Here is a 14,301-nt window from a genome sequence, read left to right on the forward strand (position 1 = left end):
AATCCAATCTCCCTTATCCTCTAGTCACTTTTGTCACAGCTGTGCCATCGAGCCTGTGACATAGCGCTCAGATATCAGTGGGCCTCACACAATCCAAAAGTGTCCAGTGTCCACAAGTGTCTGCAGAAATTCAAAATCTCCCTTATCCTCTAGTCACTTTGGTCACAGCTGTGCCATCGAGCCTGTCACATAGCGCTCAGATATTCATTGGGCCTCACACAATCCAAAAGTGTCCAGTGTCCACTAGTGTGAGAAGAAATTCAAAATCTCACTTATCCTCTAGTCACTTTGCTCACAGCAGTGCCATCGAGCCGGTCACATAGCGCTCAGATATTCATTGGGCCTCACACAATCCAAAAGTGTCCAGTGTCCACTAGTGTGAGAAGAAATTCAAAATCTCACTTATCCTCTAGTCACTTTGGTCACAGCAGTGCCATCGAGCCTGTCACATAGCGCTCAGATATTCATTGGGCCTCACACAATCCAAAAGTGTCCAGTGTCCACAAGTGTCTGCTCAAATTCAAAATCTCACTTATCCTCTAGTCACTTTGGTCACAGCTGTGCCATCGAGCCTGTCACATAGCGCTCAGATATTCATTGGGCCTCACACAATCCAAAAGTGTCCAGTGTCCACTAGTGTGAGAAGAAATTCAAAATCTCACTTATCCTCTAGTCACTTTGGTCACAGCTGTGCCATCGAGCCTGTCACATAGCGCTCAGATATTCATTGGGCCTCACACAATCCAAAAGTGTCCAGTGTCCACTAGTGTGAGAAGAAATTCAAAATCTCACTTATCCTCTAGTCACTTTGGTCACAGCAGTGCCATCGAGCCTGTCACATGGCGCTCAGATATTCATTGGGCCTCACACAATCCAAAAGTGTCCAGTGTCCACAAGTGTCTGCTGAAATTCAAAATCTCACTTATCCTCTAGTCACTTTGGTCACAGCTGTGCCATCGAGCCTGTCACATAGCGCTCAGATATTCATTGGGCCTCACACAATCCAAAAGTGTCCAGTGTCCACTAGTGTGAGAAGAAATTCAAAATCTCACTTATCCTCTAGTCACTTTGCTCACAGCCGTGCCATCGAGCCTGTCACATAGCGCTCAGATATTCATTGGGCCTCACACAATCCAAAAGTGTCCAGTGTCCACTAGTGTGAGAAGAAATTCAAAATCTCACTTATCCTCTAGTCACTTTGGTCACAGCAGTGCCATCGAGCCTGTCACATAGCGCTCAGATATTCATTGGGCCTCACACAATCCAAAAGTGTCCAGTGTCCACTAGTGTGAGAAGAAATTCAAAATCTCACTTATCCTCTTGTCACTTTGGTCACAGCAGTGCCATCGAGTCTGTCACATAGCACTCAGATATTCATTGGGCCTCACACAATCCAAAAGTGTCCAGTGTCCACTAGTGTGAGAAGAAATTCAAAATCTCCCCTGTCCTATAGACAGCTTGTACCTTGTTTTACATTACTATATAGTTTGTTGGATTTTGTCTACATTTTTACCAAAAATGAGGAAGGCGGGGGTTTCCAGCTGGTAATGATGGTGTTGGTGGTGGATCTGATGGTAGTGGCAAGAGCAAAATAGGACCGAATGCAGGAGGTGTTGAGCCTGCGTCATCGTCTGGCTCCATAAGGCTTCGAAGGCTTAGTTTTCTAGGAGTTGGCAAACCGCTTTTAGGGGGGAAACATCGTGCTATGGCCCAGACCAATGTATGAAAGGGAAGCCATGCGTCAGCTCTCTAACACCACTTGCTATAAGAGACTGACTTTCAACCCCTTGTCCGCCTACTGTGCACAGCTGAAGGGGATCCTTACAAGAGCTAGGGATGCCGATATTATCTCGGGGGAACTCTTCACAGCACTAATAGTAGTTGAACCTATGATACCAACGTTTTATCTCCTCCCCAAGATTCACAAAAACATACAGTGTCCCCCGGGCAGACCCATAGTTTCTGGGCGGGGGGGGCTACTTGGAGTGTATCAATCAGTGGTTGGATTCTCTTCTCCAACCACTTGTGGAGGATTTACCATCTCACCTCAGAGACACAAATCAACTGCTACGGAAAATGGATGGTCTTACCTTGGAGGCTGATACATTTCTGGTCACTATGGACGTTGAGTCGTTATACACGAATATCCGCCATAGTGACGGACTACGTGCAGTTGACTTCTTTCTCTCCACATCCAATTTTTCTTTATGTTTCAGGACTTTTGTCTTGGAAATTTTAGAATTTGCCCTCACGCATAATTTCTTTACGTTCAGGGGGTCTTTCTTCCTGCAGCTCCAAGGGACAGCGATGGGGGCGGCCTTCGCGCCTTCGTACGCTAATTTGTTCCTGGGGCTGTGGGAGAGAGACCTCCTGATGTCAGATCATTTGTCATCTATGGAACACGTCCCCCTTTGGACGCGCTACATAGATGACATTTTATTGATCTGGCAGGGGGACACAGGGTCATTAGAAAAGTTCATTCGAGAACTAAATGGGAATGACCTCAACATTCATCTTACGGCCTCGTACGATCAAGGTAGGGCAGAATTTTTGGATGTATTACTGAGGAGGGGCCCTGAAGGGATCATACAGACCACTATTTACAGAAAGCCTACTGCCACAAACATGGTCCTACATGCATCCTCTTCACACCCCACCCACATGGTACGTTCTGTACCGATAGGCCAGTTTTTACGCCTCAGACGCCTATGCTCAACAGAAGAGGAGTTTGAGGTTCAAGCAAAGGATCTGAGGGGTCGTTTTGCTGAAAGGGGATACAGTAATAGGTCAATTAAGAGGGCCTATTTACGGGCCAAACATAGTAATAGAGACACTCTTCTGTACAAAATTGACGATGTGGTTAGGAAACCAGAGGTAGCGAGATTTATTACGACCTTTAATGCCCGGTCTGATCAGGTACGCGAGATCTTGAAGAAATCTTGGAATATCCTGCAGACTGACCCCATTCTAGCAAGGATCATCCCAGATAAACCACAAATTACTTTCAGGAGAGCGAGGAATCTACGAGACCATCTTGTACGTAGTCATTACGTTGGAGATCCACCTAAGACCTTTTTGGATAATTTCACTCGTAGCAAGAAGGGTGGTAGTGCGGCCTGTGGTCATTGTGTGGCGTGTGTGAATATGATCAGTGATAACAAATTTACGGATTCTACAGGGCAGAAACAATTAAAGATTGAGAAAAATATCAATTGCCTATCCCGTAATGTGATATATTATGCCACATGCCCATGCTCCCTGATCTATGTAGGTCTTACGACCAGACAATTAAAGGTTAGGATCAGGGAGCATGTGCTGGGCATACAGGCCGCAGCCAATGAAGAGGAGGTGCAGTTGCTGAAGACTCTGCCGAGACACTTCAAGCTGCACCATAATTGCGACAGCAGTGGCCTTAAATTCAAGGGCATTGACATGATAGATATGGGGATTCGGGGTGGCAGAATTTCCCAACGCCTAGCTCAAAAAGAAACGCGTTGGATTTGGACGCTAAATACGGTACATCCCAATGGATTAAATGAAAGTCTGTCTTATGTTCCATTCTTATGATTTCAGTCTCGTGTTTTGGGACTGTGCTTTGGTATACCATGATGCGGTAGTTTTTATGCATTGGTTTTAATTTTGTTTTCTTTTAAGTTTACTACTAGGGTCGGGTGTACGGGGTCGTTTTGGGACATAAATCTATTGCTCCTGATTATAAAGAAGGCATCCTATGGCACTCACGGAAGAACCTTGAGAAGAGTTCTGATTTTATCCATTTTGGACACGAATTGTGGGCCGCAGACGCCCGGGAGACGGATGATGTGTTCGCTGGCTCTCTTCTTTGAAGACTCCGCATGGACTGTCAATGATATGGCCTTTTTTTATATGTAGTCTGTTTTTTTTTTGGGGTTTTTTTTTTCTGCTTCCCCTTTCCCCTTCCCCCCCTTCCCCCCCCCCCTTGTTCTTTCTCTTCCCTCCCCCCCTTTGGCATGATTTGCCTATATATATATGTGTGGAGTATATTGCATCTACTGAGTGATTTAATTCTTTGTGGTATCATATATCTATATTGATTCCATAGGGTTTTATCTATTATCACATTGTGGCCAGTGTATACTTTTATAAGGGCTACATATGTATTCAACGAGATTGTAAAAGTATATTGTTGCCAGTTTATATCCTCACAATGATAGTATAAATGCTTAATAAAATGGCAATTCTGATCAAGTATTATATTATACATGGGTTATATGTTGGCTATATATGTAGCACCATGGACTCTATTGTCATGTTCTATTGGGGTTTTTCTCTTTTTTTCTTTTTTCCTTTTTTTTGTTCCCCCTCCCCCTCCCTTCTTTTACCCTTGGTCCCCTTTCCTTCCCTTCCATTTTCTTTTCTTTTTCCTTTTCTTTTCACTCCTCCCACTTCCTCCTTCTTTCCCCCCCCCTTCCCCTTCTTTCCTCTTCTTTCCTTCTTTTTCCTTTCCCCCTTTTCCTCTTTTTTCTTTCTTTCTTCCATTATAGGAATATTAGGAAGATCATCCGTTTAAAATGAAGATCCAATGTTACCCTTTTCTTTTCCCCTATTCCCTTCCCTTTTTAATTTATTTTGTGATGTTGTTTGTTTGTAGTTGTTCCATTTGGGTCTTTTGCCCTAATGTAATATGTCCGCCGGGGTTACAAGTGCCGCGCATGCGCACCCGCAGCTCCTCTGTATGACGTGCCCAGCCAGTGTCGGGCATCGGATCACGTGGGCCCGCGTGTTTCCGGCCGCGTCAGTGGTGGGAGGCGCTTCTGCAGTGGAGCTGCGGGCGGCGTGTCCGTGGCACTTCCGGTGAGCACGCATAAAAGTGTGCACCATGCTTGTCTTACTCATGCCCCCTGAGGAAGGAGCCCTAGAGCTCCGAAACGCGCGTCGGGGAGTCGAGCAGTCCGCCCGGTCATCCTGAATTAGTGAGGTAATATTACGCTGTGAAGTAACCCTTTCAGGGTTGGGTATATATGTATGCCTGACAGTGTTGGGAATTTTCCCTGTGTTTCCTTATGAACAGCCTCTCTTACCTCTCATTGATAGGTCCTTTTAGGCGCTCTATTTACCTCCTTATCTTCTATAAATTATGAATATAAGTAATGGTTTATTCTGGAACTGGGTTTGACTGGGGCTAGACTGCTTGATTTGCACTTTGCGCTATTTGCACTTTGGTTGCTACTTGCATATGTCCTCCAGTTGTCCTCCTTTGTCCTTTGTCTAATAAAGATGTTTAATACTTTAATACTATGGATCTATAGTCGCATTTTCTTTGTGGTTTTCCACATTTCTCACATTGTAAACTTTTTAGCGATTGATCCTTGATGGTCCGGTCTCTGTTGCACCTGTGTGTCAATTTATGACATACAGGATGCAATACTATACCATTGCTGTTGTGTTTTGTAAACCGCTTTTAAAGCCAGAGCATCAGGAAAAAGTTTTGTCTTACATTGCTGACTCAGCCTCCAGCTCTATCGCCTCCTCTTCTTCAGTTGTAAAAAGTAAAAGCACTGAGTCGTCATTGGAGGCTCATGTTCATGAACCACACCTTTCCTTGTGTCCTTCACCCCAACCAACCCAACCAAGATTGAAGGATGACGCAGGCCATACTACTGATTACTCCATGGAGCTGTTTTCACATACCATGCCTGGATTATCAAGTGAAATGGTGAATTACCCAGGCCAAGATGAATCTGACATGGAGTGCACTGATGCACAGCCGCTGATGGATGATTCTGCTGGTACATTCACTCAGAGTACTACATTGTCCTCGCAGTGTACAGAGCCAGATTCTGACCCTGATGAGACTCAGGTGCCCCTTCCCGCACACTATACCACCATACATGGTGACACAGAGGAAGGTGCACATGACATTGAAGAGGAGGTGATGGATGACCCAGTTGTTGACCCAGATTGGCATCCATTGGGGGAAGAGGGTGCTGCTTCCAATAGCTCAGATGAGGAGCATCCACAGCAGACATCGACATCGCAACAGCTGTTATCCGGCAGGCCCGGAGAACTCCAAAGACAGGTTCCAAAAATCAAAAGAGTTGCTGGACAGCTTGTCCAGAGGGTCAAAAGATCACAGCGTGCTAGGCCGCAAAATGTCTGCCAAAGTAGGAAGAGTGCAGTGTGGCACTTTTTTGAACAAAATCCTCATGATCAGGCCAAGGTTATCTGTAAGAAGTGCGCAAAGACCTTTAGCCGAGGGAAAAATCTGAAAAATTTGAATACCAGTTGCATGCTTAGACATTTAACCAGCATGCACTTGCAAGCGTGGACACAACACCAAACCTCAAGTGCCACATGTGCAACTGATCACAACGAAGGTAGTCAGCAATGCTACATTGTTTCCCCCACTATAAGCCCACCGGTTAGCACAGCAGCAAATGTTGAGGTGTCGTTGCAAGGCCACAGCAGTCAGGGAATCCCACTGTTATATCAACGAAAGACTGATTCTAGGCCATCAGAAAGAACACCAACTCCATCACCATCATCAACCCTCTCTCAGTCCGCCCTGTCCACCGCTACTTCCCCCATATGCAGCTCTCAAGTCCAGCTCACCCTCCCAGACACTATGAGTAGGTCAAGAAAGTACTCAGTCTCTTATCCGCGTACACTGGGTTTGAGCGCCCACATTGCCAAACTAATCTCGTTTGAGATGATGCCCTTTCGGTTGGTGGAAAGCGCAGCTTTCCGCGAACTCATGGCCTATGCAGTACCACGCTATGACCTACCCAGTCACCACTTCTTCTCTCGCAAAGCCATCCCAGCCCTCCACCATCATGTGAAAGACCGCATTGTCCATGCACTCAAGCAGTCAGTGAGCGGAAAGGTGCACCTCACAACTGATGCATGGTCCAGTCGCCATGGCCAGGGCCGTTACGTGTCCATCACTGTGCACTGGGTTAATGTGGTGGATGCAGGGTCCACAGGGGACAGCGGTGGTGGGACAGTGCTGCCTAGCCCACGGTATAGTAAACAGTTGGCTGTAGGCGTTCGACCCTCCTCCTCCACCAGAAGCGAAAGCTCGTCCACAGAGCGCAGTCGTACGAGCACTCCATCTGCAGCTGCCACTGTTGCACACGAGGTGTCCCCCTATCGAGCAGCTAGTGGAAAGTGTCAGCAGGCTGTGTTGCAGATGATGTGTTTGGGCGACAGACACACCGCCGAGGTGCTGGCCGAGTACTTTCAGCGACAAACTGAGTCATGGCTGGGCAGTGTACATCTTGAGGCAGGCAAGGTAGTTAGTGATAACGGCCGTAATTTTGTGGCAGCCATAGCCCTTTCAAAACTCAGACACATACCTTGCTTGGCTCACACCTTGAACCTGGTGGTGCAGTGCTTCCTCAAAAATTATCCGGAGTTAACAGCCCTGCTCCAGAAGGTGCGAAGACTGTGCGCGCACATCCGCCGGTCGCCTGTACACTCCGTTCGTATGCAGAAGCTGCAGCGATTGCTCCACCTTCCCAACCACCGCCTCATTATCGACATTGCAACAAGGTGGAACTCCACCCTGCACATGGTGGAGCGGCTGTGCGAGCAGAGGCAGGCCATAATGCATTTGTGGGAGGATACACGGCCAGGCACTTTGAGAGCAGACATGGAGTTGACCGGTGTGCAGTGGTCGAAGCTGAAAGACCTCTGTAAAGTCCTTCAGTGTTTTGAGGAATGCACACGGCTGGTAAGTGCAGATGACGCAATCCTAAGCATGAGCCTCCCACTTGCAAACTTTGACGCACCTTAAGGAGCAGGCTTCTGCAGCCAATGTTGATGAGGAGGAAGAGGAGGAGGGAATCCTTGATGACATTCAGCCATTGTCTGCTCAGGGACCTCTCCTGGACGAGGTGGAGGAAGAAGAGGAGGAGGAGGAGGATGATGGGGATGATTACTTAGGGGAGGAGGATGCATCTCGTGGGGCAAGTGAAAATGTTGGCGTGGCAAGGTCTGGTACAGGGTTTGTGCGTGACTGGAGGGATGTGGATTTGCCAGAAAGTGCTCCTCCAACCAGCACTCGCAGTGCATCATTGACACCGGGAATATTGGCCCACATGTCAGATTATGCCTTGCAGATCCTAAAAAGGGACCCCCGCATTGCCAAAATGATGAACGATGACGACTACTGGTTGGCCAGCATCCTGGATCCACGCTATAAAGGCAAATTACAAAACATCATGCCACAGGAGAACCATGACCAAATATTGGCTAATAAACAAGCAACTCTGGTAAATCGGTTGCTTGAGGCATTCCCAGCACACAGCAGCGGTGATGGTTCTCACACGAGCCGTACGGGCCGGGGTCAGCTTGGCAGAGGTGTTCGTGGTGCACACAGCAGAAGTGGCATTGGAGACAGGGGTTTCATGACAATGTTGTGGACTGATTTTTCAAGTACCGCTCACACAACTGGTAATATTGCATCGATGGAAAGTGACAGGAGACAGCAGTTGTCAACTATGGTTACAAACTACTTTTCCTCCCATATCGATGTTCTCCCACACAGGTGATTCCCCTTTGACTATTGGGCCGCTAAACTGGACACCTGGCCTGAATTGGCACAATATGCCTTACAGGAGCTCGCTTGCCCAGCTGCAAGTGTGCTATCGGAAAGAGTCTTCAGTGCAGCTGGATCAGTCCTGACAGAAAAAAGGACCCGTCTGTCAACCCAAAATGTGGATGATCTAACCTTCATTAAAATGAACCACGCATGGGTTTCCAAGGATTTTGTCCCACCTTCCCCTGATGACACATAGGGTGACAGAAAAATGGCTTGCTTTGGTCCACCTCTTCCTGGGACTTGACCTATTTCACCTTTTGCATCAGCTGAATGTCCAACATCAACATATGCCACTTTCTAAAACTCCCTAACTGTGCTGCCTCCCCCCCATGGCCGGGGTCACCACCTAGCGCACGACACCGTGCGAGTGCCATTGCCCTGGACAGGTGGGTAGGCCGACTCTTGGGCGCGGGCACTGACACAGGGTCCCTCATAGTGCAATCAAGTGTCTCTGACGGTGGTGGTGCACACCCGCCGTCAGACACACCGCCGTACTATGAGGGGCCCAGTGCCAGTACCGACGCCCACGAGTGGGCCCCCCTTGCTTGGGCAGGGCCCCAACATTTGCAATCTTTACCTCTCCCTGCTCCTCCGCTGTGTAGTCTGGGCCGTCAAATCCATACTGGGCCTGACACCGTTTGAGCCTGCCTCCTGATGTATAGACATATATTTTGAATGTGTACGCTATCCATACATGTTATCTGGGGATACGGAACCCTTTCTCACCTTTGTGCAATCACGTGCAATCCATACTGGGCCTAACACCGTATGAGCCTGCCTCCTGATGTATAGACATATATTTTGAATGTGTACGCTATCCATACATGTTATCTGGGGATACGGAACCCTTTCTCACCTTTGTGCAATCACGTGCAATCCATACTGGGCCTGACACCGTCTGAGCCTGCCTCCTGATGTATAGACATATATTTTGAATGTGTACGCTATCCATACATGTTATCTGGGGATACGGAACCCTTTCTCACCTTTGTGCAATCACGTGCAATCCATACTGGGCCTAACACCGTATGAGCCTGCCTCCTGATGTATAGACATATATTTTGAATGTGTACACTATGCTATCCATACATGTTATCCGGGGATACGGTACCCTTTCTAACCTTTGTGCAATCACGTGTAATCCATACTGGGCGTGAGAACGGCTGGCGAGCTGTTAAGCAAGCTACAGCACCTGTGGTTTGCACACGTAAGTTTTTCATTTTTTCAGGAATGACGGTTAGGCCTAATTCCGGAACTGCGGTTGACCTGCACTTACTGGGAAATCATCGTTCGCGGGTAATAATTGTAATCACAGATCCCCATCACTAACGTTGTTCAGCGGGTTATCTGCACCTGTAAGCGACAAACGCTGGCCTTTTCAGTGTAGCGCACATGCAGCCACGGACATGTAAGGGCATGACACACCAGTTATTGGCCAATCTCATGTGCCAGAGCCTCACGTGTCCCTCTAGTAAGCCAGACTCGGACCGCGGGGCATGACGGAGTCTCGTTCGTTAACGGAATTAAGCTTGCAATGTGTGCATCTGTTCTGTAGCTTGCATGGTTGAGGTTTCCCAGGTGGAGTCGAATTAAACCGTAGGCTCCACTCCTGGTGGTGCCCTTCTGGACATTCCTTTAAGGTTCAGCTTTGCAACCATACTGCCCACGTAAAACAAACACTTTGCCTTCATGAACGCTGTTTGGAGGGTCATGACTCATGGGAATAACGCCGCCCAATCAGTTAACCTGCTAGAGAGATCCTTCGTTGCTCCCAAGCATGACATCACACTCTCTAGGAGGAAGGTAATGCCACTGTGGTGACCGTACTCCTGGGGGCGACACAAGTGCACTGATGCCCAGCCACTGCTCGATGAATCTGCTGGTACATTGACCCAGACCACTACATTCCCCTCGCATGCTACACGGCCTGAATCTGACCCTGATGAAACTCAGGTTACCCTTCCCATATACAGTTCCATCTTACACGGTGACAAAGAGGAAGCTGCAGATGAAAGTGCAGGTTCGGCCCACCCGCCATCAGACACACCACCGTACTATCAGGGGCCCTGTGCCAGTGCCGTCGCCAACAAGTGGGCCCCCCCTGCTTGCTCAGGATCACAGCACTTGCAAGGTTGAAATACTGTGCAGTGAGATGGAAGATGGGAACGACGAGGAGTCCAGACTAGTACAGGGATTCCCTAGCGAGGAGACTTATTTGATTGTTTTCAATGTTGGGACAGCAATTTTTGGGGAGCACTATACTCTGGAGAATGATAGATGGGGCCCACTATACACTGGAACATTCCCAAGGTGGACATCAGACACTGGAGCAGCATTTACAGGGCCCATTATACACTAGAGCATTAGAAATGGGGCCCATTATGTTTGGAGCATTATTTGGGCCCATAAGACAGTGGAGCTTCATCCATGGGGACCAACATATACTGTAGCATTATGTGGAGCTCATCATATACTGTTTCAAACATTATATGGGACCAATGATTCTGTATGGAGAAATAGATGGGCCTTGTCACGAGATGTAAAAAGTGAAGTATTTTTCATTGTACTATACCGCTATTTCTCTGCCGTATCGGAGCATGATGAGTTGTGGTATGTGTTAAAGGGGCGCTCTTTTGCCCAGGGCACATGAAAACCTGGAGCCAGCCCTCCCCCCCCACAACTTTAGCCAAATAACGCCCATTTTTCAGTGCGTAACTTGTATTGTGAAGTTAATTAAGGTTGACAAGCTTAAGTAAGAAGAATTGATGCTTTTGGCATTCAATGGGCACTGTAGGTGTGTTTCCTGTCCTCCTCTCACTGCCGACTTTTATTCCACATTGACTTACATTGGGTTTCGTGTTTCGGGACGACCGCGACTTTTCCCTATAATCGGACGATCTTGCTCGACCCGACTTTTGGAAAAGTCGGGTTTCACGAAACGAAACGCGACCCTAAAAAAACAAAAGTCGCTCAACTCTATTCATTATCTTTTTTCTTTTGTAGCGTGTATGATTTGCCGGCAGGAGGCGTACTAGCATGTGGTTAAAATTTTTTGAATGCATTCTATGTATATGTATATGTTGTGAAATTAGAGAATTGGATAAACTAGTTTTGTTCTGCATACTATAATTATAAGGATAGTTGTTAAAATTTGTTCAGGTAGAAAGAGAATTACTTGAATGGTAATTGCTTGATTTGTACAGATATCTCTGTGAGATCCGAGGTCTATTGTTACTTTTTAGTTATTGTTTTACTAATGTCACTACATTTCTCTATGAGATGGTTTTCTTTGAAATGTTTTAAAGCAAAAGTTTTGAGGAAACAGAAATTTTAACAATTTATTTAGTACTTTTAGACTACGCAGTTTCTGGATACACGAGATTTGTGAAATACTCTGGTGTTAGTTGTGGGTTAATTCCCTATATTACTGTGTTCAAGATAGCTAGACATCACTATGTTCACTGAAGACCCCTTTACTCAGACATAAGGAGTACATACAGCCTTTACTGTCACATATCCCACTGTTCATAACCCCGTGAGAATTTGTTTCAAGACGCACACACATGTCCCTCAGATGCGTTCAGATGATAGAATGGGTGGGAGCAGTCAGTCGATATCTATAAGACAGATATGACCCATAGTGGAGTGAGGAAGAAAATGTACGTTAAGAAACCCTCCGATCCCGAGGGGAGGAGCATTAGATAAGAAGGGATAGAAGAATGTGTTACTGAGTGGAGAGCAGCGTCCCAGCCTCAGGTATTATGAGGTGTTACAGGACCCGGAAGCATTTTATAAGATGGCAGAGGAAGTTAGGAAAAAAGGGCATGAGGAGAGGAATATAACAAGATTGCTGAATTTTGTGCAAAACAAATATTTACACAGGAAGATGTCAGTTGCAATATCTGCATTACATTCATTTATACTTCTATATACATTCCCGATGACTGGACGTGTGCCAGCTGTCAAACGCAGAATGCAGAATATCGTGAGACCTGTTCTGACTGTCAGATGACCAACCCAAAGAGCCGTACCTTCTTTCCAACTATTTATATAGACGGCACGTCTTATGCTGCATCCTGTCCAGCATCCATTATAGTTTTATTTATTAATGTTGTTTATGAAAAGAATAATGAAGAAAAAGATGAATATGACATGGAGGTATATAATTAAACAGAACCGGAGAATAAATAGCTCAGACTGATAATCTATATTATTTATCGTTATATGGTGAGGGGACATAATTATCATCATCATCTTTTAAGCCTCAAAGCTCATTCTTTTGTACACAATCTACTCCACACAAGGACTCCTGGAAATACCAGGAGACAGATACCCTAGTAAGCAGCTTGCCAGACCCCCATTCTCCAGGATGTCATGCAGGGAGCTATGCAATTGAGATGCTGTTGTGTCTTAAAAAGGCGGTCCATGCTCAGAAATTCTACTAAGATGAGTGGCCAAAATTCCTCCAGAAACTCACTGCCAGTTATTGCAAGCGCTTGATTGCAGTTGTTGCTGCTAAGAGTGGCCCAACCAGTTATAAGGTTTAGGGGCAATCACTTTTTCACACAGGGCCCTGAAGGTTTGGATTTCTTTTTCCCTATATAATATAGATCTTCATTAAAAAACTGCATTTTGTGTTATCTTTGGCTAATATTTACATTTGTTTGGTGATCTGATACATGTGTGACAAACATGCCAAAGAATAGGAAATGTGTATGCATATGTCTATGTATACATATATACAGTGTGTGTGTATATACATATGGTGATGGTGAGGAGGCAGGGAGGAGTTTGTGTGGAAAATGGAGAAGGCGTGCTAAGTGCTGGCTCACAGGCCACTGCAACGCATAGCGGAGCTTGTAGTATTAGAGCGCAGTACGCCGGGGGACAAGAAGTGATTGATAAACATCAGAGCTGCATCTGGCAGACACCAAGTGATGCTATCTGCCTTATAAAGGTATATCTTACTATAATAAGAGTATGGAGGCATTACTGGCACATAATAGTAAGATTAATGAATACAAAATTAAACAAATTAGGGTAGTGGATAACTGTTTTAATATTTGGTACAGAAACCTTTGTTTGTAATTACAGAGGTCAGACGTTTCCTGTAGTTCTTGACCAAGTTTGCACACACTGCAGCAGGGATTTTGGCCCATACTTCCATACAGATCTTCTCCTAATCCTTCAGGTTTCAGGGCTGTCGCTGGGCAACATTGATTTTAAGCTCCCTCCAAAAATTTTCTATTGGGTTCAGGATTAGCGACTGGCTAGGCCACTCCAGGACCTTGAAATGCTTCTTAGTTCCTGTTGTGTGTTTTGGGTGATTGCCATGCTGGAAGTCCCAGCCACGACCCATTTTCTATGTTCCAACTGAGGGAAGGAGGTGTTTGGCTAAAATCTCGCGATCCTTGACCCATCCATCCTCCCTTAAATACGGTGAAGTCATCTTGTCTGTTTTGCAGAAAGACACCCCTAAAGTATGATGTTTTCCCCCACCGTGCTTCATGGTTGGGACGGTGTTCTTGGATTTGCACTCATCCTTCTTCCTCCAAACATGGCGGGTGGTGATGATAGCAAAAAGTTCTATTTTGGTCTTATCTGACCAAATGACATTCTCCCTTGCCTCCCCCGGATCATCCAGATGGCTATTGGCAAACTTCTAATGGGCCTTGACATATGCTGGTGTGAGTAGCAGGACCTTGCGTGCCCGGAAAGAT

The sequence above is a fragment of the Dendrobates tinctorius genome, unplaced genomic scaffold (assembly GCF_039654945.1).
Source record: "Dendrobates tinctorius isolate UK_male_01 unplaced genomic scaffold, ASM3965494v1 ptg000274l, whole genome shotgun sequence".
Taxonomy (NCBI): Eukaryota; Metazoa; Chordata; class Amphibia; order Anura; family Dendrobatidae; genus Dendrobates; species Dendrobates tinctorius.